At 40.3% G+C, this 25,678-nt stretch overlaps 1 protein-coding gene across 9 annotated transcripts in view; it reads left to right on the forward strand.

The window, feature by feature from the left end:
* PIP4K2A (phosphatidylinositol-5-phosphate 4-kinase type 2 alpha) overlaps window positions 1-25,678 on the forward strand; it is a 116,916-nt gene that overhangs the window by 11,504 nt on the left and 79,734 nt on the right. The window contains exon 1 of one of the 9 annotated variants that reach the window (XM_074574488.1): window positions 691-955. The exons of the other annotated variants lie outside the window; for them this stretch is intronic. The gene's annotated coding sequence lies outside the window, so the exon portion shown is untranslated. Of the gene's footprint in view, window positions 1-690; window positions 956-25,678 lie in introns of those variants that run through there. 9 annotated transcript variants of the gene reach the window in all.

The following is a 25,678-nucleotide window of genomic DNA, read 5'->3' on the forward strand; positions in this document are numbered from 1 at the left end:
CATTCCTCTTGTTTGGCTTTGTCACAGGATACCATACTATTTTTGTGGCATAATGCTGAACGGAAGTTCAGAAATCAAGTTTAATTAAGAACAGAGGGAGCTGAGGGTTACAGAACTATGGCTAGCTGGCAGACAGTAACTCCGTCACTTCAGTAGCTGTTGCTATGTCTGCGTGTTTACCTCAATAGCAAGGCGGAAAGTAATTTCAAAACTGCATTCATAGCTTAAGGGAGCCCGTGTTACTCTGCTTGCAAAGTGGAATTAAAATGTGATGGTTTAAATCAATGTGTATTAACTTTCCGTAGTTGAGTTGGCTGAGGGTGTAGACATCCTTGCACTCAGCTGGGAAGTAACACCTGAAGCTGAAGTAACTTGCTTGCTTTTATTTGGGACCCCTTTCTGAACTGAAGACATCAACCAGGAGATTTGTGTCCCATATAAACACATAACTAATATTTCAGGGTTGCTTGTTCTTCAGTCAGACTTGCATTCTGACCAATATTAGCTTCTTGATAAGCAAAACCGAAAGGAACCTGAATCATCTGTGTCGTGCTGATATGTGTCTTGTGACACGTGTATAGCCTGTTCCTCAAAGGAAAAAAGGGGAGGTGTTTGAAATGTTCTGTGAGGGTTGGACTTACTGGTCAAAGACTTTGAATAGGGTTAACTTGGGAGACGAACCAATTTCTGACACGGCAAGAACTGTTAAAATATAAAAAAGCCAAAGCCCTTTGGGGGAAGAAGGTTAAAGGAAGAACATAGATTTGGTTGTGTAGAGTTCTCAAGATGGAAGTGGCGCGGCTGCTCATCAAGACAAGTATTTTTACTGCAAAGACTTCCCTGCCTTTCTTCACCTGCTACTGAAAACTGACTCAGTGGGGCGAGCTGGCGTGCATCGCTTGGATGATGAAACTTAATACTACATCTCCAAGAAGCAACAGGGAGGGCTGAGATAGTAAGGCATGATCCTTAAGCTCCGTGTTCTCTGCTGCTTACCATTGCTACCCGAGCTGACCAGTTTGAGCTCAGAATTGGTTTGTCAGATTCATGCTGGCTATGTTTTGTGCCAGTTTTCCCCTTATTTGATAGGCTAAGGAACTGAACCCTAAAATAAGGTTTTCGCAGAAGTTATTGTTGTGTGTCACCTTCCTTGCCACCCAGCTCTGCTGAGGGATGCAAAAACTCAGCTTTCCAGGTACTACCGAATATATCCGAAGCTTTGCTCCCTGATTCTTATGCACCCCACTTTTTCCATCCCAGATTGCACTGTGGGATCATAGTAGTTGTCTAGTGTGCGGAGTTAAGTTTTTCCCTCTCCTCATGTGCTTGATCTGCCAAGTATTTTAAATACAGTTCTGCAGGCTGTAACCACATAGGGTACATAGTTTATGAAAATGATCTCTTTGTTGTTGAAATGTATTTAGTCCAGGAATGCTAAACCTTGTTATAGTATTGTTGTTGATGCAGTCGTGCTATACAGTAATCTCCCTACAACTTGTGCCAAACTCGTTAACCGGTCTTTGAAAAAACAGGCATGTGTCTGACAAAACTAACTTCCAGTTAGTTTTAGCCAAGTTTTCAGCTATATCTAATGGCTTAGAGCTTGAGGTAGGGTGGGCAGAAGGGGTCCAGTCCCACCTTCTGCATTTGATTTTGTTTAGGATTGTTTTGCCATAATGGCTCTTCCAAATTGAGGCTTTATAGACCACTTTTTCAACGAGCCTGACAAACCAGGAATGAAAATGCTTGGCTCTTAGACTCTGTGAACATAAAATAGTTTGTGCGGTGAGTCACAGCACTACCACTGCATAACAGAGGGGAGCCTGCAGTTTTTTAATATTTCAGGGTTTGTTTTTTTTTTTTAGAAATAGACTAGGCAAAAGATTGCTATTGTTGAATTTAACTGTATCTTCCAGGACAGAACAGCTGATTTCCTGCCTAATTAACCTATTGCTTTGTGAAGTGTTCTCTAAAGCCTTGAGAATCCTGTGCATGTACATATATTTGCTGAAGTAAAGCAAGGAGGAAGGTGCTCTGGAGAATCTGACTGGGGCTTCTGGTGGAGTTGGCGGGATTCGCTGCTGCACTAACTGCCTGTTTCACAGCTCCCTCTGTGAGCAGGCAGCTTTGCAGCTCCTTCGGGAAGGCATATCGAATAAAACAGTTATAGAAATGCAGGCAAATAAATCCAGCCTAGAGCTCTGCTCCTAGGCCAGTCACCCTGCTCCGGTTATGGGCAGCGAAATCTGTGCTTACGGGGTGGATGTCTAAAGCTTCGGAATGGTAATTGCCACCGAAAATCTGAATTAAATAAAAAATAGTGCAAGATTGCTTCAAGGCTGAGTTAAGCTTACAACCAATGGAATCTCTCCACAACATCATTAATCGTCTTTTAACTGTCCAGGCTATGACTTCAGAATTGTTGTGTTGCTTTACTGGAAATATAAAATATTTCCTGTGTATAAGCATCTTTACACAAGTGATGTTTTCTTTGTCACTTAGCTCCAGCACTCTGAAACTGAAGGCATTTAATTAATCTTGTTAACTTTGCACAGTGATTTACTAATGAACTATTTCAATTATTTATTAGCTCTTTTTTCTTTTTTTTTTCCCCTTTCCAAGGGGTACTTAAGGTCAGGAAGCATGAAATGACTAACCTGAAGCCAGTAATGCTGCAGTGTAATGACTTTGCTCCTAAAGATTTCCAGAGATCTAAAGCTGGCATTGCACCTTCCCTCTCTCCATCTGGGAGGGGGAGAGTGTTTCCTAGGACAGAGGGGAATTTTATTTGAGGGTTTACATGTTTTTGGGTGCAATTTTGTTTCTCCGATTTCTGGCCAAGTTTTTTTTTCAATAAAGGCGTGGCTTTGTTGTCAGAGTGAGCAAATGGGATGGAACAGCAGGGCAGAGGGGGGGGTCCTGCCTAAAATCTCTCCTTCCGGTGGTCAGGGGACAGCCCCTTGGCCAGCAGCCCAAGCGTGGCCACCAAGTCTGCCCTGGGTCCTGCTGAAAACTCATCCTCTCTGGAGGTGGGAAGAGTGGAGAGGACAGGGATGGGATACGAGTTGCTCTTTCATTTTTTTAAAGAAAAAAAAAAAGTACAAAATGACTCTTCGTGTCCTTTTTAAGCACTGGTAGGAGCAGTTAGTGGTCAAGAGAGCACGTTGGGAGTTGGGCTGTGTGATTCCTCGCTGTAGAGGAGAAGCTGAGTCTCGCTCTAAGCCAGCTGCAAACCAGATCCTCTTCTGGGCTGTACTGGTTTCTCTCCCTGCACAGAGGCCGGTGACTTTGAAACTTGGAAAGTGTTACTTCTGGTGATGCTCAAGAGGAGGAGCAACAAAAGAAAAAGTGAAATCTCTAAGTCAGCTGCTACTTGAAGTTTCTGCTGCTTAAGACTTTACCAACAGACTTATACTAATAAGCCAGTTTATTCTTGAGCTTGTTGTCCTCTAACAACAGACACCAGATTCTGTCTGATCAGTCTCTTCTAATTAGCTTCACTCCTCTTAACATTTAATCAATATTGCTCTTTCTCTGTCATGAAAAGAAGCAGTAAAATCTGATGACTCTGATATTGCCGGTTTAAATATCAGTTTCTTAGTGGAAATGCTTTTCAGGCATATTTGCAGCAAATGCTACTCAGCTAAAGTATAAAGGAAATTAAGGTGTAGTCTCTGTATGGGATTTTTTTTAAAAAAAACAAAACACCCCCCCACCCCACCCCAAGTTTTGGAATACAGATAGTCCTTATCCGTGGTAGCTTTTGGGGCTCTTGGAAGTGCTTCTGGTTGTCCCAGTGGGAGACACTGACATCAAGTCTGAGTCTGTTGCTGAACCTAAAAATGAATGTATTGGACTTAATCCATCTTGGTATTCTGGTTTTAATGCTGTGGTTTTTGCAGTAAGTGGTAAAGAAATCTCAGCAAACTGTTCTCCTGCATCTTTGTCAAGAAATGGGAAAATTATTGTGTTCTTTTTTTCAATTAGTTCTCTGATGACACTCCTTCCTGGCATTATGTGAGACTATGGAAAATCTTCTTTCTACAGAAAAAAAATTGTATCCTTTTTTCTGTGCTTAGAATCTCTTCCCTTCTATTTTTGAATGTGCATCTCATGCTTGTGTGGCTATGTCCCTTTCAAGTCTAGTGTTGTGTCTTAGTAGATCTTTCCCCCGAGGGACAACTTATGCTTCCTGTGAATAACAATTTGCCCTATAGGTAATGCTATGTTAGATTGTTTGCATCTATATGTCTTTAGGGAATGTGACTATGTGTTCCTGGTTGGATTCTTGGAAGGGATAACTTTAACCTGTGGTTCAGTTTTAAATGTTACTTCACTTTTACTTCCTTTCGGCAGCAGGAGTTGTTGGTCTTGGTCCTGTTCTTTCCTTCCTTTTTTCACTGTCCTCAGTGTTGGACCCTTGGCCAAGCTGTTTTAACTTACCAAATCAGCAGGAAAAGTATCATTTTGGGGAGGAGGAAATATTTTTAGGAAATTAAGAGGCAGTGCAAAAGGGGTAGGCAGGACTGCCCGGCAGGGAGCAGCTGGGCAATGAGTGTCCCCCTCGCCATGGGAGCGAGATGTTGGGTTTGGTGTCTCGCATCCCTTCTGCCTCGTTCTTTTCAGTTTTAACTTCAGCCGTGCTGGGTACACTTGCAGACTCTCACAGCGGTACTACTCTATAGCTGTCTTGAGCAAGCAGGTATAATGTTTACATGGGCAGAAAAGGTAAAAGGCCTCTACTTGACACGACACACATCTTTTCTGTGCAGCTACAGCGTGCTGCTGTGTGTTCTATATGGTACATCTAGTAGTTAACTGGTTTACTAAAAAAAAAAAAAAAAAAAACAACACTTCTGCAGCTACTGCTGTCCAACACACCATTTTAATTTGTGTCTTTGTTCAGACAGGCATAAGTCTCTTCTCTGTGCCACTCCAATAAAAAATGTGCTTCAAATTCAAGTGGTTTCTCCCCTCAGTGACCTATTTGTCTTTTCTTATGTGATCTTTCTACTAAACTGTGTCCCATCAGTACAAATCGCAGCAGATCAGCAGCACTACCTGTGGTATAAGATAAAGGGGTAAATAACTCTGATGAAGCCCCTTCTCAACCGTGTTTGTGGTTTTAATAAAAGGAGGCCCAGTTCCTACTGCTTAGTTCATGCTGGCTCTGGTATTTGTCTGATCATCCAGTAAATCAATTCAGTTTGTTAAAAGACCAGAGATGAATCTGGCAAGAAGTCTGTGTTTTAGGCTTTTGTTTTGATCTCGTTTTTGCTGGGTTCATAAGCTGAATCGACTTGCTTTCTTATCGAAGGGGTTGGTAGAGAGGGGAAGAGGAGGTGAGACTCTTCCCGCTTGCCAAGTGGCAAACCATGTCATTTGGCTCAGCGGAGAAGCAAGAGGCTGGGAACCCGCCGCCTGAGCTGATCTGACTGCTGGGTGCTGCTTGGGGCACCCTCCACTAGCTGAGCTCCACGAAAGGTCTCTCAAATGCCAGCGGGGTGGGTGGCTGGATCTGGCTGTCAAGGTGGCTTAAGTGGCCATCGAGCTACAGTCAGAGATGATGAACAAAATTAACGCCGTAGTGCAGCATTGTGTTGTACAGTAGTCTTCTGAGTTTCAAGCAGTTATTCTGACAATCAGTATTTTCACTTCCTAATGCTGATAGGCTTCCATACATCAAACCTGATACCTGGCAGTACTTGTGTATTAATGTGCTTTCAAGACCAGATTCCAGGCTATGCATGAGTTACGATGCACCCACTTTGTGCAAATATTGTAGCTCTGCCTTTTCTTTAATGATGGCAGGTCTCAGTGTGGGCTTGAGGACTCTTCAGAGTTGAGTTGACTCCGCGTAGGGCATGTGCATCAAATACTTCCAGAGTATTCTGGAACCGCTACTGAACCAGAGCGTTGTGTTCTGAGTTTGTTTTTTTTCTACTATTGTTTCCGCAAGAGTAGTTTTACTCACGGCTATCTACCTTGATCTTCTTTTTCATAACCTGGATGTTTTCTGATACCTTAGATCAATAAAATACTGTTGTCTGAAGGTCTCCGGAGAGAATTGTGACTTCATGCATGTACAGTTGTTCGTGGGAGATGTAACACTCTCCAGCTTTCTTGGTGTGTGTCTGAACTAGCTTATCTCATTTTGATATTGTATCATAAAGACTCTTAGTTACTGTGATTGGTTTTAACACTTCCTCCTCCTTTTGGCATTTTCTGCACAATGCTATTGTAAGAGCTATGCATCAGTGTGTGTCGTGACTCCAATGAGCAGTAGACTTGGATGAGGTTTTTGGACAAGCATTTTGATGGTTGGCTCTAACAGACTTATAGACAGTGCTGGTAAGTGCTTGAGAACTTTCATTTTATCCCCATAGGTTAAATTTTGTACTTGAATTCAAATCTTGGATGCTAGCTGTAGTTTGTTCATGTTAGGTATCACTAGTGCCTCGCTTTCCTATGGTTGAAGAAGTCTAGAAGTGTAAAGGCTAGTAGCAGCTTTGCAAAAGGTACCGAACATATTTGAAACTCAGGTGATGTTGAGCATGTCTGTGTATGTCTGTAAAATGCAAATGTATTGGTGGTGAGGTAGACAGCTACTTTTTATGTGTACAACAAAAGAAAATTGTAAATACTGTACCAAAATTGGAGAATGGGCATATTCGAATACATCCTTGTAATTTCAGGGGACTTAAAATACTATCAGTGGTCTTGGCAGATGGCCAAGGGCGCAGACGGCTTCTGGAACTCTTCCAGCTGCTAATGGAGTGTGGATTCTGATTAAATTTAACTGTGGCCGCTGAGTCTTGGTCTGCATGTTTCTGTATGTGTTAAAATGTATGCTTTTCTAACTAGTAATCCTTCATTTAAAAATCTATTTCAATACTCAGAACAGCTGTACAGTATGCTCATGACATGGATCTCTCATATACGTTAAGCACAGTAAAGATTGAGACACCAGCATTATATGAGTGGGAGGATGCAGTCCACCATATAGCATTTTCTAGCTTTTAGCTGTTCTAAAAGCTTTAAAGTCTTTTTGTGTTGGCAGCCTCAAATCGTCCCAAGAAACACTGCTGCGTTAACTATATGCAGTCTGTTCTATTGTTGATGTAATTAACTGGTTAAAAAAGATAAAATCTAATATAGCTGAGTTGTGGTGTTGTGGATAGGGCCCTCGACAAGACCTCAGGCTTGTAGTCTGGACACAAGCCTGGATCAGTTGCCTGCTCATCCGTTTTGCTGTGGCTGAAATGGTTGCAAAGAAAAGGGATGGTAGGATGGTAGGGTGGTCCCTCATACTTCAAGATACGTCGGTGTAGGGAAGAACACATTAAAACAAGGTGGTAGGATGAGGCTATTCTTCTAATTTGGAAGAAATGGGAAATTTTCTCAAACTTCAGACACCAAAGAGTAAATGCATAAGAATTGGTAGGCTAATGTCAAAGACCAGTGCAGTTCCTCAAGTGCATTCCTGTTAAAATACTTAAAAAATGCTTTTTACTTTGGTGCCACAACTAGTTTGGGAGAAGGGGAAAGCAGATTTCTGTAGCATTTGTGTGAGTGCTGGTATGATCCTATGGAGTAGGTGGCTATACATATTGGATTAGTTCAGCTCTCTACGTGCAAATACATTAGGATTATATTTTTTTGCATTGTGGGTTTGTCAAGTCAAGAAGTCAATCTAATTGAATTCAGGAGCAGTACAAGGTGAGGTAATACTTTTTCTGGAAAACATCTTAGACAACCAATGCCAAAACATAACTGCATAAGTGTCTATAAAAAGGAATGGCTCTGCCTCAGTAAACTTGTGAAGAATCGTTGATGAGAAGACTTCAAATAAGGCTGTATCTGTAAGAGAAATAAAGTCGTCCATCTGAATGATTTGAGAAACTCCTTAGGTTCTTGGCTCCTGATTGGGTGGTTTTTGTTCCAAATTATTAACATATTTTTTTACAATACAGTGATGTAATTGCAGTGATGTCATATAGATAGGTTTTAGTGTCTCTGAACTGCCCTTGTCATTCCTTCAGTGTTGTTAAATTCTGCAATAAAATTTGCAATGTTTTAGTGTGCTATTACATATGCTGTGTTATTAGAGAGGTCTATGAATTTTAAATAATGGACCTTTTAACTATGAAAAAATGATGGGTCTGATCCATTGCTGCATTTTCCTCTTCGGTCTTACTTTCGGTCCTTGCACCAGTTTGTAGTTCGTTTGCAAGCAGTTGGAAGTGAACAGGCAGAAGTCTATTGATGCAGAGCCAGGCTTCCCAGCGCCTGCTAAACTGTATGGTGTTTCTCCTGAGACTCCAGCAATACTTACCACAGCATATCTTTGTGCAAGACTCCTGTGTCTTTGCTGTGCATTTCTTTTTCATGCTGAAGAGATGAACAGAGACTGTATAGTGAGGGGAGGCTATCGTGTGCAGAATGGCACCCTGACTCTTACAGAAACGGGAATGTGTGTTGTGCAGAGGAGCACGAAAAATGAAATCATATTAAGGCTAAGGCAATTATAAAACTAATCCTAAAGCTATGGGAGGTAAAACTAGGGAGCTGTGTCCTGACCCTTACTGGGGAAAAAAAGCGTAAGTGATTTCAGTTACCATGATGCGGTGATCGTTCTGGATACACTTACTTCAGTGTGCTTTAAAGCCGATATTCAACTTCCACGTATTCAGTATTTCTTCAGACTAGAAGTCAAGTGTGAATGTCAGTTGGATGTTAAATATGCTGAGTACTAAAATCTTATTATAAACGCTGAGGTTTTGGGGGAAGACTAAAAGCAAGAGGTGAAGGGGGTTTGGGGGCAAGACTAAAAAAATCAAATTTATTTTTAGTATTTCTGAACTTCCCTTGTGTCTTGTGGGTAAATCAAGATCCTGCCTTCGCATTCTGGATCTACGAGGTAAACTTTTGAAATGCATTAGCCTCATTCTAAGCACCGCTATTCTAGAAATGGATGAGAAAACTAATTCTATAGCTAATGCAAATTTAATGTTGTGGTGTAAACTATACTGCTCATCTCTCTTTTATATAAGAAGTGATGCACAGTCTGCAGCCTGTGGGTGGGAAAATGAACAAAATCAAGACTGCATGACACTGTTCAGGTCTTTCTAGTTCTTGTAGACTTTAACTGTTGTTGTTCAGCACAAGTTTTGTTTTATAATTCGAATGTAACTTTATAGTTTTTCTTATGTAAAGGTCTTCTATACATGGGATGATAGTTACCTGTCACTACAGTGTGTATGCATGGCGTATATGAACTAACACCCGAAATGGGGAAAGAACAGTTGTTCTTGTATGTAGCTGGATTAATTTTTTCCAGAAGAGTTTCACTTCCCTGTCAAATCAGAACTGAGTGTTTTAAAGCCGACATGGTGTGTCAGGTAAATCTAACAGGGCCCTGAGTAGATAACACAAAGCACTCCTCTGTGAAGCTAGTGTTGTGAAGAAGCAACAAATGTGTGTTTAATATCATTTAGTGTTTCTTAATGTAAATCTCTTAATTGCGTAAGATTTTTTCTTCTTTCTTTTTAAATCCTGGATTTAACTCCTGTTTTGCAAAAGTGACTTGGGGAGTCTTCCCCCCTCCCCTCCTTAGAGCACAAACCTTTAAAATAAAACAGTTTGGCGCTTCTCAGAGATGGCGATCTCTCCAGCTTGTGGAGCAGCTTCTGTTCCTTCATGTTCTGCCTTCAGATTATCTGTGAAGGGATATTCTCCAGCGTATGGATAGTCCGTACCTTTTGCAAAACCACTGGCTTGCATGAAGCAGGGAATTTGGCTGGTTCCACCCCTTACTCTCTCAAAAAGCACCAAAAGGAGCAGCATTGTGCCCAGCGCCTGGCCTGGCCTCTGCTTTTCCTTACTATGGAAATCACTGCAGGGGAGTGGGGGAGAAATACCAACTTAATTGCAGTGGTAGTTGCAGGAGGCAAGCTTGCTAGAGCAATACCTCTAATGTGTGAGTATTTCCAGCTTTCTCAGCATAGTGCTTTATAATTTCAAAGGCTGAAGTTGCCTTTTGGCTGATCAGAGCATTCATGTTCTAAAGGGCTCTCACTGCAACTGTTTCCTTACTGATGGAAAATGAAAGCAAGGTGAGGTTGAGCAGGGAAAATACACCAAAGGAAGGTGATACTCTGCAGCCAGTGGTTAATGTCTGCAGTGCACTCGCGTGGGTCTGGCTGCTCTTACCCCAAATTGTGTCAACAAGCATAAATGCAACAAATAAGTGTCTGAATAACCAAACGTATGTCTTCCTATACTTACCAAAGTGAGTTCTTATGACTTTTTTTAGTAATTTTAGATAATCCATTCTCTTGTCCCATCCTATCTTTTAGCAACTATTGAAAAAGACATGCTTTATCAAAAATCAAGGACTCTAGTTAAAATTAAATTTGTGTTATGTGGCTTCCCTCTCTTTGTGGGGAGGGAAGATAGGAAGGAACCATTTAAAAGGCAAAAAAACCCACTTCAGCCATGAGGTGCAATCTCTTAGTTTTTGCAGTTGGTTTCCTCTGCACTAAGTAATTCTTGGCATTTTGAATGTTCTGTAAGGGTTGGAGTATTTTCTCTGTGCTGGGATCTGTAGGTCTTTGCAGTCATTTGATTTGTGAGAATGCTGGTGTATATAGTTGCATTGAAATAAACACTCTATTATGCATGTCAGGCTTCTACCTGCTGATCTGAAATAGCTACAATGACCCCAAAAGACATACTGAAAATACATTTCTCCATGCTGTGATGTGTGTGGAACTTGCAGTCAAAAGTAATAGTTGCTTAGTAAGGCATCTTAAATAAGACTTTTTATAAAAAAGAACTTTTTACAAGGACTACACTGGAAAATGAAATATTGATCTATATTCTTCTCCCTGGTATAGCTGTAAAGCTCTTTGCATTTTATGAGTTGTCCCAGCTGGTATACAGCAGTGCCACCGATATCCATGACACTTACTGCCTGTTGCTCACAGCCGGTTACTCAGTGCATGTACCTGACCAAAACAAAAACATTAACTTGCAATATCATCAGTTTTAGTCATAAAACATCTTCATATTTTTTTTACCTAAATTACTGATTTGTGCAATATATCCACAGATAAATTTGAAGCAGTTAGAGTAATCCGTTTTATGTGGAGTTAGCAAAAATTCCTGAGGGGCATGGGAGCTTCCATTGCAAATTTGTGTATAACAGCACATATGAAAGGATCAGGTTAAAGGCAAGCAGTTACTAATTCCTTTAGGAAACGCTTCAGCTTACAATCTGTATAGATCTGATCTGCGGACTTAAATATGGCAAATACCTGCTTAAAATGGTCTTAAGTCTGCTCCCTCCTGGACTTCCCATCTATATTTAAACCAAGACCCTGCCTCACTTGATTTACTTCTTTTGTTTTAGACCAGTTGCCTGCTGTTGTACAATGCTGAGGCTGAATCTTCTCAGCTTGAGGCTTGGCTAATGAATGCACGGATGCGAAACGAGGAGCAGCGCTGCCCTTCTAGGGTCTGTGGCACCCTGATCGATAGCAGGAATCCCACTAAAAGGTAGACTTATGTTGGAAAGAGAATGAGATTCTCATACTGGCAGAGAGATGATCTGGGTCTCAGGAGCTGCGGAGCGTTGGGCACAAGTGGTTTGACAGCAGCACTTGATTATCAGCCAGTAATTAATGTAAGCAGCTCACCTCAGCTTGAGTTGCTGTGCGCTGACTGCTTGTAGTGCAAGCTATTAGTTTAGCACCAGCTCTGGTATCTCCCTGCTGTCTTGCAGCCTCTTGGGCTTCTTTGTTTGTTTTCTGTGGTGGGGGGTTTTGGTTTTGGTTTTTTTTTTTATGTTAGTGCTCAGACATACCTGTTACCAGAAAGGATGATGGAGGTATTTCTTGTGGTTCTTTCTGAATGAGGTTCTTTCAACCTCATTTCAGAAGGTTGAAAAGAATGGTTCTGTTCATCTGCTTTTGACTGGTATACTCAGGAATCCTTAACTCTATATTCTAAACCTTTTCTGATTGTGAAGGAACTTCTCCAACAGGCAGAAAGCAAGAGCTCAGCTGCCCCCCTCGCCCTTCTTACATGCTTTCCACATGTGAAACTTTGTGCACAAGGGTGGTTCCTCAATACATTTGTCCCTCTGTCGGCTCTGCTCTTGCTTTGCTTCTGCTGGGGAGCCTGACTTTGGCTTCCTTCAAAGCGCCATCTTTAACAGAGAGGGAAATAGGTAGCTTTATTGCTTGCTTAGGAAGTAACCTATGGGATTAAAAGAGGAGCAGGTCAGATTTTCAGTTAGTGCAACACCATGTGTGTTTATGAACTGCTGACTTAGCTATGTTCTCTTCCAGGGGAATCCTTTCCATTTCCCTACAAAGGGATTTCATCTTCCTTTCCTCCCTAAACTCCTGTACTGTTCCAGATTTCGAAATCATCGCATACTTAAAATGAAAATATGTGCTGGTACTTCTGTATCTCATCCCACAACTGTAAATTCATCAGTATTTAAAAGCCGGCACATATTTAGCCTATATGCAAAAACTTTTTAAAATAAATGTGATAGCATTGACCTAATGCTTGTAACTAATCATATCTTGGAGCACGAATGCACTGTTCCGTCCTGTCACCTCTTCTTTGACAACATGTTTCCCAGATCAGTCTTCTTTCTGTATAAAGCTTTTTGAAGCCTTTTAAACCTAACCTCGATTCAGTATGTGTGCCGTGTATGATCGATGTAAAGGCGCTGTCTCTCCGTTCAGAGTGGTTCACAAGTAACAAACTACTGCCGTGTGCTTGTTTCCTGCAATAGTCTGGGTTTGTAAATGAAATAAAGTGTGCTTGTTTGTGAATGGTTTTGTCTAGTTTGTCAATAATCCACACGGACCCTGTCTATAAGGGTATGTCAGTTGGTTTGAATTTATTGACTTTCATTGAACTACTCCACAGTCTGGATTATAAAGTTGTAGAGTTGGGGGGAGGGTGTGTGTGCGTGTGTGTGTGTGTTGATTTGTTTGGGGTTTTTTTAAATTCACATATAAATTACTTATGTGGAAACAGGATTTATTCCAGTGCTGGTATCTTGCAGTGAGAGGAGGAGTTGGTGAACAAATAAAGTTTTTAATATATAAAATGGTTGCTGAACAAATATATTATTAATAATAAATATATTATTAATAATAAATATATTATTAATAATAAATATATTATTAATAATAAATATATTAAAAACAAAACCCATCTAAATAAACCAATCTGGCAGTGATTTAAGAGAGCCATAAATCTAACTTTATCAAATACGTGTTTCTGTCTTTGGATTTTTTTTGTCCTCCCTCTTTTTTAAGGGATTGAGGCCTATAATTTAAGAGTCAGTGGAAGTGTCAGCTTGTGTAACATGAGTACAGTGGTGTGCACCAGCTGTGCTTAGTACACACTTGTTCGTCACACACATCGCTAGGAGAAATGGTAGGTGAGAGTGGACTTTTGTATTCTTTAAAGAAAGATTTAAGCCTTTCTAACCTTTTGTACATCACCACATGCTTGTGTCAAAGTCTACTTCATTCAAAGAGATGCTATAAAAAAAGAGAGAGAAAAATAAAAGCTTCTTAAAAATAAAGTAATGAGACAGTTCTTAAATCTCTCAAGGTGACATGGACCATAGTGAAGGAGACAGATACAGGACATGGAGATCGTATCTGAAGCAGAGTGCCAGTGTGCGCCACCCAGCAAGAGAATTACAAAAGGGCAGAAGAAAGCTGGAGAGGATGAAGGAGACAACTAGAAGCAGGACAACTGCCTTCAAAACAAAAAAAGCCATTTTGAGATGATCCCTCACCGAAGTCTTTAAATGAAGCTAGTTAGCCATAGCATAAAAAGGGAAGGCCTTTGCATGCATAAATAATTCCCTAAAAGATAAAGAACATAGGGCAGAAGTAAATGCTTGGCTGTATCAGTAGAAAAAGTCACTTCCAGGCAGCACAAATTACTATTGGCATCTAAGATTTTCTAAGAAAGCTTGAGGTACAACGACAAAGAGCCACAGAAGAACTCCAGTGACTGAATTTGCAATGTTGTAATTTATCAGAGTAGCTTCCTGAAAGTCACGCCTTGAGGAGGACAGCCCCAGTTCTGCATACGGAGTGATGGATGCTAAACTGGCCATAACCATTCGGGAGTGAGGCTTTGGTAGTATGTCAGCATTCACTAGGAGCCAAACAAGCAGTAGCTGTGAGTTAGTAGAAGAGGAATAAGGAGTAAGATAGAAAAGATTGTCATGATACTTTGTAAATCCAGCTTGCAGACACGTTTTGAATGTTATATGCAAGAGGTACAGTAGAGCTTAAAGCTCAGTTTGAGGGCAACGAGGATGATCAAAGATACGGAACAGCTTTGACGTAAAGAATTGACTAAGAGTCAAGACTTCTCAGGCTGGAAAAATGATGACTGAAGGAGATGTCAGAAATCTGAAAATTCTTAAGTTAAACTGAGGCCTGGGTAGGAAACAATTTTTGCCTTTTTTTCATGAAAGACGTAGAAACCAGGTTCAAAACAACCAAGTGGTGGTTCTTGCAGCAAGCAGCCAAAGTCATTGCTGATGGGTACTGTGGATGCTAAACATCTATGAAAGCTCAAGGCTACAGTGGATGGGTTAGTAAGAGTGACCCATTGAGTGGTACTAAATGCATAGAAGCTACCTTCTGTGCTATGCGGAAGCTGACAAAAGTTTCTTGTGTGTTCAGTTCTTACACTGCTCCCTGGGGTATTTATTTCCAGTCAGTGCCATGCAAAGTCCGGGCTAGATGGACTCTCTGTTGAACCACAGTATCTGTTCTTGTGCCGTGTTCTTGTTGCAGTGTGACCTTGAGGTGTATCTCAAACAGGACTGCTAAGGAAAACTGGGAGATCAGGTCTTTGAAAGTGCAGTAACTCAAGGTTGTTACTTTGATGTTTCCACTTCACTTTAAAAGGTGGATACAGAAGACTTTTTATAGGATTTTGTGCCTTTGGACCAAACGTAATTCAAGTTTATCTAACATTTGTTAACATAGGACTCTTAATGTGGTTTCAGGAGAGATGCAGATGTAAGTTTTTAGAGGATATAAGCTAACAATCTTTAATCTTTGATCACAAGTCATTGTGACGGACTGCAGACTTGCTGTCTACATTGCAGGAAGAGCACTGAATTTTAAACCATCAAGGTGATGGACATCTGCTTTGTCAATGATGAGTTCCTGCTATTCCAGTTCAAAATTAATATATGTTTTCTGTATTACTTCTTAAATATCTTCAGCACAGTAGAAAATATAATTCTAATGATCTTGATGTAGTGAATTTGAAACCAATCCAAATACAGTTTTACTCTTGTTTTTATTGTTCCTTCTCTTGCTTGCCTTACAGGCTTTCCTGGCTAATTCTTTGCGGTTTGGTTATGTATTTTATATTTGTTATTAAAATAGTCTGAATAAAAATAGTACTGATTGAGAAATGTTGCAATAAGTAGTTACTCGTGAGAATTTGCACTCGGGATGCTACTCTGATATAACGTAATGTCCCCTTCATCAGTTCAGCCTGTGAGACTTCAATCAATTTCGTTAAACACCGTACAAAAGGCTCATCACTGTGAGTAAGGGAGGCAGCTGATAATCAAGACCCGTGTTTAGTCTTTGCTTTACCATCTAATCTTGGTGCTTTCAGTTGTCCACCTGGATAATCGAAATGATGAACCTTACTTTTGCCTATTAAAAGGACAGATGGAGGGAAAGCTCTGCCTAAGGAGTTTGTAAGAAGTAAATCTTGCCCTTGTCCTCGACACACCACCTCAGCTAAGATTAAAGATTGTTTCCTTGAATCAAGTAATGTAATCAGCAGCTAGGTTAATGGCTTTTTTTCAAACACAGGATTTTTACGGTTGACAAGTTTCAAACCTTTACCTCAAGTGCTGCAGATCCAGCAGTGAGTGGGTGCTTGCGGACATGGACCACTGGCTTCCTTCAGCATATACATCTGCTGCTGTGTTAGCTTCATCTCATCCTCCTTTCTGAAAATGTAACTAAAAATCTGGCCTTGCATGGAATGATATCATCATCATTTACTTTCTGTGTTAAGAGATGTGTAAGAACGAGCTGCAAATTTAATTTTTTTTTTCCTATAGCTTTTAGCTGAGGAGATGAATAAAGTACAAAATTATGAAGTGACCTTTTATCAAAGTCCAAAGCTGCAGCTTGTTCCATTTCAGTCCTAATGAAAAAATGTAAGGCTGAAGTGAAATAAAGGAATTGCAATGAGTGGTCAGAGGTGGACACCGTGTAGTCTCTTAGCACTGTCTAGTGAACCCGATAAAACTGCTTTGATGCTTTTACTTAGGCCTTCACAGGATCTGAGCGGAATCACTAATCTGACTTTTATGATAAAAAGCATCAAAGTATTAACAGAAAGTAATTAATGATTACTTACGTACTTCTCTATAATGTGTGATGTGTAGAGTTAAAGGCTTTCTGTTCAGTGTACTCGTTATTTATGTGAAAGTTTTTCATTATTGATATGAATATTTTAATAAATAAGAGGTTTTCATATGACAGCATGAAGTTTACATGTCTTGCATTTGTTATGTTCATGATAGAGTTGAAGTCGCTGGATAATTTGCAATCAAATTCTTGTTGCCCTCTTATCATAAAGCACATCTTATGTGCTGTGTAAGACTCATTAAAGTTGGTCAGTTAGACTGAGCTTATAGGAAAAGATAACTTGAAAAATCAGTAATTGCTATTGCTGGAAGTCAAACACACACTTCTCAATATAAAACCTGTTAACTCTCACTGGTGTTACCATGCGTGGTCTCAGTTAAAAGTCAATTTCTATGTATTCTCTACAGTCTGTCATTAGTTGCTGCACCTGAGAGAGGAGGAAAATGTACTTCATTTTCCTTCGTGTGATAACTTCTCCCTTTTTATGTGCTTCTTGGTTATTATTTTATTTGCAATTCAAACATGTTGCCTGCACACCGAGGCACTACAATCTTGTCATATAGTGTCATCTTCGGTTTGCCTGTAACTTTGCTTTTTAGGCTCTGTTTCTCTGAGCAAGCATTCTGTGTCAAAAGTTGTACTGGTGGGTCTACAAATTGAAATTGAGACACGGTGCTTTTATTTTTCTTTAGTCAAGTTGAATCATCTAAACGTACAAAAGGGAAACTTGACTTTATATCTTCCTTGACTACCTCTAAGTGAAGTGAGTTGTTTGTGTCACATCAGGGTGACCAAAGGAATCAGTAGCTTCTGTGAACTTCTCAGTGTCAGGCTTCACTGACGTGAACATCGTTGGTTCTGTTCCTTGACGAAGTGGCATCATAGCATATTACCAAAATGTGGAAAAACTGTTCCATTTAGTGGTCCTGCATCATCAGACTTAATCTGTCTCTTTATTTGAGGGTATTTAAGGTATGGTTTAGGGTTATAATAGGCTCATCCCCTTTCTCTTGCCCCTTAACGTGTACTTCCTAACTCTAAAGCAGTTATTTTATGGTTGCACATCACCTTTGTCTCACAGAGGGCTGCAGTGTTCTCTTGTCAGAACATGGTCATGTTCCTGATGTTTGTTTTAAATTGCTTTAAGGCATCAAAGTGTATAAAAGAACCTGGGCTACAGATCAAACACCTGTAGTTTACTCACTTATATGCGGAAGTATCTTGTTAGGTCCAGCAACATCAGTGTTTATAACCATTTAGGGATAGTTTAAAAAAAAAAAATGTTTTAGGGGGATAAATAAAAGCCATATTTGTTGACCAGGGTTATTGGAAGAAGGTCAGAAGGCAGGGGTATTGACTTGCAGTCAGGGAAATGAATGGTAAGTGACCTTGTTCCATTTGAAGATCTGTAACATTTTTGAAGAGGCCCTTTGATAGCTTTTGTTGCACAAATTAATTCTGTTATTCCTGAATTAAGACTCTGTCAGTTTAAAAAAAAAAAAAAAAAAAAATTATTGATACCTGTATATCACTAAGTCTGTAGGAGGAAAATCTTGCCCGGGAGGTGGGATAGCTAATCATCTTTTGAGTATGCACTGTGAAACAAATGGCTGTCTGGAGGTAGCTGCACAGTAGCAGCAGGAAATGAAACTAGATTTTCTTCAGCCCCAAGTGCCAGCACGGGTGGGAGGGGAGACTGAAACTGCTATGCCCTAATACCTCCACCTTCCCTCCTACCTGCCTGTATTTATAAGTCTTTTAGTCTAGTATCGTAGAATCACGGAACGGTTTGGGTTGGAAAGGACCTTAAAGATCATCTAGTTCCACCCCCCTGCCACGGGCAGGGACACCTCCCACTAGACCAGGCTGCTCAAAGGCCCATCCGGCTGTGATGGAGGATCTGTTGCCTGTTATCCTTTTCATCGCTTTAACTTGTTGTGTCTGTTCATTCCTTGTCCATTCCTCTAGCGATGCTGATAAATTTGAACGCATATAGCTGCTTTTTTTTTCTGTCCTGAATTTTGTACTCAAAATTACTTTGCAATACTTAAATTTTAACAGAATGTAAAATACCTCAGACGTAAGAAAATTTTAATAAAATGTTTTAGGGTTTTTCTTAGGCTTCTCTTAAAATCCATCTTTTATGGAGCTGGGAGGGATCTGTCAGAGCTTTCCAGACAGACAAATATATTTTTGATTTCAAATTTGATGCATGTGCCGTGGAAGGAATCTGCGCGCTAGTTGGGCAGAGCGCATCTCTACTATTTGCTGCGTGGGAGCTCAAAAGTGACGTCAGGCTGCGTTGCCAACCATCCTGATCGTGCTTAGAGAGAGGTAGGCTCCTATAAGCTTTTTTTACTCTTCAGAATAGCAGAAAAGTGTCCCGTTTCTCCTCCCCACTCGGAAGTTTGAGGAGCCGGCAGGCGGCCAGGGCGCGGGAGCGGGTGGGAGGAGGCAGCTGGAACTTCCCTTTCTGGCACTGCTTGAGCTGTTATATGGGCTCCATAAAAAGCAGTGAGCCATACTCGCAAAATCCTCATGGATTTTCAAGAATTTAGCACCTTCTGAAGTCTGAACTTAAACCATTGCTAAAATTTGAAGCCAGACAACGGTCTTTAAAATAAAGAAGTCATTACTTTCTTGTTCTTTTTCCATGCGTAAATGCAAGAGATTGGAAGAGGCAAATGGGGAATAAAATAAAGCCTTGTTGTGAGACAGTGCGATAGAGGAATACCAACTCTCTTTTAGAAGTTAAGAATCCTTTACTTTCTCTCTGGTTAGAGAATCCTATCCATGCAAAGCTCCTCCAGTCAGTCAGTAACTGTCAGCTCCTCAAGCTCTGTGTCGAACTCCTGTGTTCGACTTAATTCTGATAATTTGAAGGAAAAACATTCTAGTGCAGATTTGCTTATCATAACCAAGAAAAGGCAAGAGGAAATAGCTTGTACGTTCAATCTTATCTAGTGGCTTCTCTCTAGAAGGAACACAAGCTTAACTTGATTTGACAGTGCTGACTGGGTGGGACACACTCGCTGGGTGGTGGCTAAAGGGAGAGGGAGGAGATTCTGCAAGGCTGATTCCCCAGCAGAACTGACCTTAATAAGGAACAAGTATTTCTGGACTTCAGAAACGTTTTGAGAAGCTTTAAAAGAAGTATAAATGTGTCTGAGTCCAGAAGAAGGCTCTGCTTGCGTTCTTCAAGACTTCTTGTGCAAAATTAATTGGAGTATGTCCTCACATATTAGTTATTGATTACTATGTGCTGGGGTGGGAGGGGGTGTGGAAAAATATGCCTCAGATTCAAAATGCTGTGTGTTGAAGTGAATGAGAAGGTCAAGTTAGTCCTAAATTAATGGTACCAACAAATCCTTAGAAAAAACTTCAAAATTAATTTCCTGATAATAAAGCAAGTTAAGTTACTGTCTTCTGTTCCCCCTTGACACATGTACAAACGCATGTGCAATTAAAAGTAAGTGGAATGAGAAAACACATTTAAAAGCCTCGTCTGTTCCGTCCTGCTCGTGGCTGCACCAGCAGCTGCCCAGCAGAACTGTTTGGCTGCTGATTTAAAAACAGAGGAGCAACAAACCATCCACTGCCGTCTTTCACCTGCCCTTCACTTGCTCCTCCCGTCTCTCCTACAAAAAACGGCCCCCCCATATCTGTATTACTAAAGGCTGAGTTAAAGAAATCTGAGTGATTTCACATCAGGCTTGGAGGGGAGATGGGGTGGGACATTTTTCCTCTTGCAGACATCCTTTTCTCTAAAAGTGAAAAATAGTAAACATTAGTACGTACTTGTGTTGTTTTGAGGATCTGAATTAATCCTGCTGTATCCAGTTCCTGAATGCACAAGGCAAACGTGGCCAGCAGCTCAGGCCTTTTCCTAGTGGGAAAGACTGGGTTGCAAAGGATAAAAGAGACTGAAAAATAAAACGGACCATTTTTTATAAATAAGTGCTTCTTTAAAACCTGGAAGAAAATAATCCTCCTGTTTAAATTCCCTTCAGGTTCCTACTACCTACAAAGCAGCATCAATTGGCTGGTTCCAACTGGAAAATGCAAAGACTAAACATCAGTAAGAGCAACACTGTCAGTTCCCAGGTACCTGAAAATAAGGAAAAAATTGAAACTCGTTCAGAGGTTGTTTTTGGCTTCAAGCCTCTAGATTGTGTACTTGGGCATCTTTCTACAAATGTGTGGGCTAGACATTTTAACATTGCCTTTATATCAAAACATATGCCAACAGTGATCCTAGAAACTGGAACTTTCCTACACGGTAAGACTTTTTATAAATTAGCAGGAGTAACTTCAAGCCAATGTTGCTGTGCTGTAAAACTCAATAGTAACGGATTTTCATACATTGTTGGAGCAAGTTAGGATTTTACGTAGCAGATATATCTGTTATGTGTTCTTTCTTTAGACCTCTGTAATAGTGGGAACAATTTTGTTGTCTTGGGGAAAAAAAAAAAAAGACATGCCTTTACTTTTTGAAGATAGTAACTCTTTTAACGTCTTGCAACTATACCATTTTAGATATCTACCAAGAGATGATAACACAAAACATGGTGGAGGCAAGTGCTCATGGTAAAACAACAGGAAAGCTATAGTTGTCAGTTTGTCATAGATTTGCCTCGGATTTGTTTGGCAGAAGGTGTGCGTTCGCCTGATTGCTAGTGCTGCCTGTGTCTTTCTAGCAGCAGTCGCCATCAGCTTGAAAGTGTAGGAGTAGAATCCGAGCTTTTAATATTAATGAAACATTCTTGAACACGTAAATGGCTGCATAACTTCATTTTGGAGTAGGAGAGTGAAGAACGTGGTAAAAGCATAAATATGTCTTATTTTCTGCAATAAATTTATATTCCCATTTGACACATGTTCACCGTTACTGGTTGTAAATACAACGAGAACGGAAATGACAGCAAAATAGTGATTCCTATGAGAAGACGTACCACGGCTTCGATGTAGAAGAAGCCATGGTTTGACTGAAGCAGGGTAGAAAGCACTGTTATGGAATCAGATATCTAAGGCTTTATCTAGTTTCCAGTTAAATCAATAAGACTAACTGATCATAATGGAGATTTGATCCTCTCTCTGCCCATTTGCTGATGGGTATGGGAGCACAAGGGACTTCTTGTCTCAATTTCCGGCACTACCTTCTCGTCCCATATCTGACTCTGCTGCCAAACGGAAAATTAGCAGCTTTGTCTGGACCCAGAGTTTGGATTGCAAGAGCAAAGTGTGGCTGGGATGCGCGTTTGCTTTATTTAAAGCAGAAAAGTGAAGGCACGTCCCTGTGGTGCATCCCCCTTGGCTGCCACCTGCCTTTGGAAGGTGGGCTCTTCAGACGCAGTGCTCGCCAGGTCTCCCCACGTGAGGATTTCTTGTATTACTTCAGGAGGTGAAGTGTATGGTTGAAGAATAAGAAAACAAAAAAAGAACAGATTTTGCCTAGAGTTTTAAAAATAATAAATTTGTGAGATTCCTCTTTAGAAGGAGATGCCAATGCAGGCATCACCTAATGCCTTCACCCCAGTTAACTCAAGCAAGCAGTCATCTCTTATACAATATAGTTGAAAATGCATTTTAAAATGAAGTTTTTTACTGATTAATTGTCTTAATAGGGAACGCAGGCACAGTGCCTGTAGCTACAGCAGGTTGAAATTTGAAAGTATCGTATGCTCGTTTCTTCAGATTTTAAAGATCAGAGTACTAAACTTGAATAAGAGATCATTTACAATAAGAACTTTGATGCAAATTTTAGTCTGTTAAAATTACCTTTGCCTGGCAGAGGCCTGTTCTGTAGGTGTCAAGAAGACTTCCATTTCGTTTTAAATTTAATCTTATTCAGCTACATAATTTGAAGTTGCAAGAGTTTTTCCTTCTTGCTCCATATATGAATAAAAGTGAGGTATGAGAGAGTCAAATATGCTGCCTCAAAAATCTTGAAAGATGGTGATTAAAAGAAATCAGCTTGGATAGTAAAGCACGGATAATGGCTTTGCTAAAGTCATTAAAGTATAGTCAAGACTGTTTAAGGAGTTATCTTTAGCTGGTATCCACTTCTATTTTCTTTTTTAGTATATTATACAAATTCTGAATTAAACTGCTACATTTTTGTAAATAATTGTCAACTGTAATTTTCTAATATTCTAAAAAGCCAAGGAAATCTAATTTCCCTGTCGTCCACGCACCCTGTTACACAGCAAAAAATAAAAAATAAAATTATTTAATTTAGTAAAGAGTATATTCAGTCGCTGGTAAATGAAAATAATAGTTAAATCTCAAGCATTAAGATTAATATGTATTATATAAATCAAGGGATTTTTGATGTAGGTGATGCATCCCTTCATGTTACACCTGTGACATGATTTATTTTTTTTTTAATTTTGTTTTGCTCAACGCAAGTCTTCTGTTCTGAAACAGGCTTTTCCTTTGATCTGTTGCTGTTTCGCTACCAGTTAACCAGCTTCAAATGGTTAGTTGTGACATCCCAAATACTGTTTTCAGATTGAAACAGTGTATATATACCATGGGGGATTTAGAGGCAGAGGCAAGAGCAGAAAAAACAAGGTGTTTTGTGTTTTCTGTCTCCTTCATGTAGCAAAACTAGATCACAGAAAAGCTTGAAGACATCTTAGAGGCTTAATCCTTTAAGCTCATCGTGAACTCTGTGGTCATTTGAAAAAGCTGTGGAATTGTAGAGTTTTGTAACAGAAACATTAAGATCGATAGAAATGCAGCATGAATAGAAACGTGCATGGTAAGGATTGTAGAAACCTGCAGAATAAAGGGTTAAAAAAGTGGCCGGTGTTGATAACCAAGGACACCATCCCTTGCTGTAAAATCTGAGGAATGTGTTGTTTATGTCAAGACCAACAGGCTAAAACGGCCGGCTGCCAGAAAACGCTGCGTCGTAGCACCAGGAGAAGAGTAATGAAGCTGCAGCACGTCCCGCATGCTCTCCCTGTTCCTCTTAGCTTGGGAGGAAAAGCAGAAAAATGGGGATGCAGCCTATCCTAGTGCTGACAGAAACTGAAGTTAAAGTGATTTTGAGACAAAGGACCACCCATTATTAATTAGTGACTCCGAAAAATCAATCTGAAATTCAGTTTTTATCACCAGTTGGGAACCCCCAAAATTTCAGGAGGACAAGACGACGAAGTTTCCTTCTGTGGCAAAACCATGTGGTGGACACAACATCTTGGGACTTGGGATTACGTGGGAGTGAGCAAGTGAAATCTGAGAGTGTGAAGGCATAAAATCAACTTGCCTTTTTTTTTTCCCCTTTTAATCTTATCCTTCCTGTAAAACCTTGTATTGGGCTGTGTGGTGCTAATTTCCCTACAGAAGCTTTCTGGAAGATGGTGAATGTATAACTTTCTTCTCTTTTATTGTTGTTGACAACTGACGTTGTCAGGCAAATTTATTTAAGTTTGTTAAAAACGGGTTAAGAGACACCCCCCACCCTTGTGAAGGGAAAAAAAGTATCAAGTAGCTTTACTTGCAAAATCCAACTTTCTGCAAGCGGGGAGGTAGGTATACAGGAGGATAGCTAAGAATGCCGTGGGCTTTATTGCACAAAAAAGGAAATTATCTTGCATTTTGGGTTCTTTGTCGTGCTGATAGTACTTACTGCAGGGAAGTAAGTCCTGTGGGAGAGGCTAAGATTTCCTCTGGGACTTGTTAAGATACTCAAAGTGATAACACATTGTAAGTATCATGACCCTCATCCTTCACATTGCATCTTCTCTGCCGTCCTCATCTAGGGGTGGGCTTTTCTAATGCTCCTGGTGAATCTTGTTGAACTTTCAAAATTTGTCTTAGCAGCACTTATGATGATGAGCTGAGGATAAGACTGAGGTTAAGAGCATCTAAGTTGTTGCTTGAGTACGTTAGTTCTGAAAGATCTCTGGAGAACAATTTGCAGTAAAGCATTTGAGGGCTCTTGCGTCTTGTCTAAGTGGTGTATACTTCTGCCCTTGTGGTTGCAGCATTACACTGAAAGCAATGATGAACGCCAAGTGGCATAATAAAGATGTGCCAGATGTACTGGCATGTGAAGCTGCCGCATTAGACTGTAAAATAACGAAAGCGGGGAGAGGAACTTCCAAAACCTTCAGCCTCCGAAAACAAAGTATGTTCTAATTTGCAGGGGAGAAGAGGAGGGCTGGTTCTTGTTGGACCAGTGAGGAAATAAGAACTGTGGACCTTCATTTCCAAGACGCTACATGGCTGAATACAAGGACAGGGAGAAGGGAAAGCTGTATCTCTTCCTAGGAAATCACCTTCTCTTTCTTGCTAAAAGCAAAGACTTGAGTCAAATCTACTAAAGCCCTGAACAATATTTAATACTTCTGTGGAACCAAAAATGCTTATATTACTATAGCAGGATTATAAGTATGCAAAGATGGTTTATGAACTCTTAAGAATAATTTGCAGCAAAGCATTTGAAGGCGCTGATATCTTCCCCAATTGTTATGCTATTGCAGTTGCTCAGAAATATTGATGAACATAACTAATTCTTATTTGTCTGTCATCATCATGATTGAGAAGGGAGAAGAAAAAACATTCCAAAATTCTCTAATGAAACCTTCGGACGTTGTTCTGTACAGCCCTGGGGAAATTGATTAGAAAAGTTTTGCTTTCTGTTTCCTCATATTAATAAAGCGTTTTCATTAAAAAATCTGAAAAGAGCTGGTTTATTAAACTACCTGCAGCAGGCTCAAGACTTGCTGCCTCTGTTGAAAAGAGAATTCACGGTCACGCAGCAGATACTCAGTGCAGATGTTTGGTCTACAGGCGAAGCTGGACTTCTGCTAACACCGCGCGTGAGGGCAGGTCAGCGTGCTGCTGCGTGAGCCCAAGTTTAGCCACTTTATCTCAGGGGAAGGAATTGGTGCGGACTGGTTGTTGGTGGTGAGGTATAATGTCTTAAATTCCCATAAACTGTGCATTTTAATCCACATGCATTACCTAAAAAGCAGTCGCTTTGGCAGTGCTCGTTGACCAGGTGTTTTGGGATAGAGATTTTGTACATTGTAATGCCAGCATCGTATTCTGTTTTATTTTCTCAGCTGAGTTTTATTGCAAAATTCTTGTCCATGCAGGGTAGTTCTTGTGACAGCGTCTGACTCAGTTTGGATTGTGGTGGGTTTTTTTTCCTGTAAGTAGAAAAGGGTCAGACTGTACCGTGGTTCTGTTTAGGATTATAA

Source organism: Larus michahellis, chromosome 2 (assembly GCF_964199755.1).
Source record: "Larus michahellis chromosome 2, bLarMic1.1, whole genome shotgun sequence".
NCBI classification, from domain to species: Eukaryota; Metazoa; Chordata; class Aves; order Charadriiformes; family Laridae; genus Larus; species Larus michahellis.